This window comes from Pteropus alecto, unplaced genomic scaffold (assembly GCF_000325575.1).
Source record: "Pteropus alecto unplaced genomic scaffold, ASM32557v1 scaffold39, whole genome shotgun sequence".
Classification (NCBI taxonomy): domain Eukaryota; kingdom Metazoa; phylum Chordata; class Mammalia; order Chiroptera; family Pteropodidae; genus Pteropus; species Pteropus alecto.
The window spans coordinates 1558679-1563407 of NW_006443568.1; positions in this window are offsets into that span (position 1 = coordinate 1558679).

Here is a 4729-nt window from a genome sequence, read left to right on the forward strand (position 1 = left end):
TTTCATGGGGCTCCTTCATCTTTCCCCGGCCTACATCCCCAGCCCTCTGCTCTTCTCTGCGGCTCCCCAGCCCCTGCCCTGCTGGGATCTGCCTTTTCCTTACAGCTCTAGGCCCCCACCTCCTCAAGGTGCACCACACTTTATGGTTTCCAGAGCAATTTCACACTTGTTATCTCATTCAAGGTTCACAATGACCCGATATCCCATATGACGGGTGAAGAATTTGAGGCATAGACAAGTGAAGCAATTTGCTCCCAATCACCAAGCTAGTGAGTGATTACTAGGTATGTCTGTCAGATGATGTTGCCCCTGTCCCAGCAACAGGTAGGTGCCTTTTCGGGAACCATACAATACACGCTGAGGCTGTGTGATAGAGTGGAAGGAGTATGTGGACTTGGGTTCAAGCCCCTGAGCTTCCTTCCTCTAGCTGGCTCCGTGACCTTGGGCAAATATGTAACCTCTCTGAATTGTATTTTTTCAGGCTTACCTTGACCCCATCTCTGGTACTGGAGCCAGAACCTATATTTTTGAGAAGTACCCTAAGACTCAGAGTTTGCCCACATGGCTAACTGTTGGAGATGCACTTGCCAGGACAGCTGCCCCCTTGGGGTGACCTGGGAGAGAGGAGAGACAAAGGCATTAGATGTGGAGTAGAGAGACAGGAGTGTCTCAGTGCCCTGTGCCAGTACCCTGCTCATCAAGCCCCATGGGGACTACTGAAAGCCCACAGGCCCCTAGCTGCAGCTGCCTCCACCCTGTGGTTATTAAAGCAATGACTTAATTTTAATGAGTCTGAAGAGTTCTTCAGGAAGCTGCTGCCACTACTCTGTCCCTGATTAAAAGAATGAATCAGGCGGGATCTGGCTTCCACCTAGCGAGGCTGAGAACAGGAACATTGGGTAGCACTTTCTCCGGAGACTCCAGCATCTGCAGAGGGAACCCAGGCTTTGGGACCATGTACCTTCTCCCTGTAGAGGGGAGGGCTGGTGGCAGGAGTCCCAGGCTTTCACCATTGGAAACCTGGGCCTGCCTCCTCGCTCTGCTGCTGACCAGCTACAGGACCGGGGTCAGGAATTTAGTCTCTCAAAGCCACAGTTTCTTCTTCCGTGAGATGAACATAATAATAGTTGGCTCAGACTCTTGTGAGATAATGTGAAAAAGGACACAGTGGCCAGAGGCAGAGCCAGTGCCTGGCTCACGTGTGGGTAGGATGAGAACCCATGACGTGTTATCGTAGACGTCAGCGTTTTCTTGCTTGCCTTGAAAACTTGTTTCTGTGCATCTGTTATATGCGGGCGATGATTCAAACTCTGGGCTTCTGAGTGTGAGTCTAGGGATTTTCATGACCCCAACATTTGGGCTATGGAAAATTCAGCCCCCAGATCCTTCCAGTTCTGTAGAATATTGGGATTGTAAACTCAAGACACAGGGAACCCTCAAGGGGTCATTCTGTTCATAGTTTACTCCCCTGTCAATCACTCCCGCAGACAGAGAACACGAACGTGTGACTCTCCTATTTCATCGACAACCCCTTCTTAACTCTCATGATAGGTGGAGAAAGAAACACGTGGGCGGGCTTTCAAAACCAGCTCTCCCATTTCTTAGCCTGGCAGATGTGGGTCTGGGGAGGGGTTCTGCTTCCTCCTCAGGCCCTCTTCTGTAGTCCTGCAGAAGTCTCTCAACGAGAACCTTGGGCATTTTTTGATTTCTTGGGGCTGCTGACCCACCAGTTGGAAACCAAATTCCATCATATTCAGGATGGTCCTGTGTGCTGAACATGTGGGTTTGTCTCCTGCAGGCTGGAGCTCCCTGGGGTTCTTGAGCTGGTCTATCTGCCACAGGTGGCTTAGTTCCCAGGACACGCTGTTAGCTTCCTCTTGCCACCAACCACCATCACGAAATGCTTGTGGGGGTGCTTGAACAGGCTGTCATGAGCCCGTTCCCTCACCTCCCTGTGGATCGAGGTAAAAGGCCCAAGTGAGATTCTATCACTCTCATTCCCAGTGTTTTCCCACTATGCTTAGCCTGAAATCTAAACCTCTTGCTTTGACTTTCAAGGTCAAGAGGGCTGGGTTTTCCCATTTGCCTCCAGGCTTCACTCTTCTCCACTGTGTTCTAGGTCTTAGGACGGTGACCCACAAGAATGTTCTCTGGCTCTGCAGTGGCATTGGCCAGTGGGTGTTACCAGCAGGGGACTAGGGAGAGGGAGGGTAGCAACGTTGGGTTTTGGTTGACTCCACTGGTGGTTTCCCTTTGGGGCCACTGCAGCTTGGACGTGTCCCTCGACTAAAGGTCCTAGCTTCTTTCGAGGTAACCCTCCTCTCCATACAACTTCGCTTGTAGTAACTTCTGTCTCCCTCCACTCTTGCTTGGGGTTGTTATAGTCCCAGAGATCCCCATTGCTCTTGTGACTTCCCTGCCCACACCTGTATAAAGAGCCCCTTTATTAAACTGTCTCCACACAACCCAGCTTGCATGTGCCATTGTTGTCCTTCTGGGCCCCTGGCTGATACACCTCTGCCCACCTGCCTGATTATCCAAGATGCTCGTCCAGCAGGCGTGACACCTTTACAGTTGGGGATCCCTTCTGTGCACATGGTGCCTGTGCCAAGTTGTTAAAGATTTTGAATTTCACCCCTGACTTCATCTCTTTCCACCTCTACTCCTTCAGTACATTCCAGCTACATTGACCATTTTTCTGTTCCTTGAACAACCTAGGCTTGAACTTGCTTCCCCGCCCACCCTCTGCCTTCCAGAACCTTCTATCACATCTGCCTATATCAGTCAGGGGCCCAGCAGGAAGTACAGGGCATGCTCAGCTGAGAATCTGAAGAGATATGAGGATAAGGAAACCCAGCAACCAGGAAGCTGTCAGCATCCATGGGCCTGGGGGATCCTGAAGGAAAGGATGCTGTCAGAGTCTGGAGACAATTGGAACTGGAATAATAGAAGGATCAGCCCCTGCCAGAATGAGGCAACAAGGCATGGGGGCCGCAGAGAAGAAATACCTGGACCTTTCTCCTATGGTGCCCTCATTTCTTGGGTTTCCTGTCGTCTGAGCCCAGCTAGAAGCAGATGGTAGGGAACCTTGGATGCAATCCTCAGGGCTTGGCCCCTCAGAGCACAGAGCAGAGCAGGGTGGGAAGAATGGAATGGAGGTGGAGGAAGAAACAGAACAAACAGCACGCCTGTGTTGCCTTTGTCGTGCATATCACCACTTGAAATAGTCTCATTTCTCCGGTTGGCTGGTTGGTTACTGGCTTTCTTCTCTACTAGAATGCCAGCTCCACAAGGGCAGGGACCTTTCAGCTTGGCCACTGTGGTACCCCCCCGTGCTGAGCGAGGTGCCTGGCACAGGGCATGTCCTCAATCACTCTGTTGAATGAAAGAACTGGGAAAGAATGAAAATCTCCATGAGGCTCAGGGTTCAGCCCAGCTACTCAGCTGCTCAGGGCTCCCTGGGCCAATCTTGGTCCTCCCTGGTTGGGCATTGAGAGTGGGCACCTAGGACAGGGAGGAGGTATGTGTGAATTCTGCCAGATTAGCGTTTGACATCGGTCCCAGCAGGCTCCATGGCCACTGTAGCCATGCAGGTATTAGGCCTGGTGGGTGGGGTGGGAGCCCAAAACTCCACTTTGCCCATGTCGTGGATGCTGAGCTACCGGCCTCACTTTGGAAGGATAATGGAGAATGGACAGACAGCCTGCGTACGGGGAAATTCCAGCTTGATGGGAGGGCCCTGCCATAGATGAGGAGACTCTTCTTTGTTCTCATTCCAGCCACAAAACGAGATACTGAAAAAAGAAGAGAGAGAGAGCAAAAAGAGGGTTCGCTTCCTCTCTCTGGGTCCTATCACTCAGTGCATCTGGGTTCCACGCTATTCACTCGGCTCTTCCATTTGTTTGCTTAGCAGCTATTCAACGAACACCTATTGTTTGCTAAGCCCTGGAGATAACTGTGAACACAGCACGGACCTGCCCGATCTGCACGTTACCCACGTTTCCAGGGGCCCCAGCCTTTCTGACACAGCGCGTACTGTGGGCATTTTTCCACATTATAGAATCAGAGTAGCTCCATGTGAAAACCTAACTGGCAGTGTCCACATTATGCGGCGAACCCCACAGCTGACGCTTACGTTAGTCAGTGTACCCTCCCATGGCCCTTGTGCTCATCGCTCAGGTTGCCCTTCCAGACGCGTCCCTTACACTCCTGCTCCACCTTTGCTGGGTGCGGCTCCCGGGACCTGGACACACACATCTTTACATTATCGAGTCCATCAGAAGGAAGTGACTGAGTTCACTTCAACCTGGATCTCCCAAACTTACAGGAAAACAATGTCTGGGTGCTGGTGGCAGTGGAAAGGGCCAGAGTAAAGGGCAGTAGCTAGATCAGAAAAGACAGAAGGAAAACTCAAATACTATTGGATCAGGAAGGGACTTTGCAAAGTGGCTGCAGCTCTTTGCAAATGATGTATGAAATGAAGAGCATATGCTGCGAACGATTCATGCCCAGGAGCTTGGCTTGGCTGCCCAGTCTCTCCTGGTGGACATATTTGCTGTGGCCCCGTGGTTGAAGCCCCCAGCATTCTGGAAACCCTCTGAAGCGGGGCTTCAGGCCCCTCAGTAGATCATGGTAAGCCACAGTCCATCCCTCCTCTGAGCTTTTCCAAAGGGAAAGTGCTGCACTTAGTAGGCTGGAGGCTTCTGCCTACCCTGGTCCCCTGAAGCCT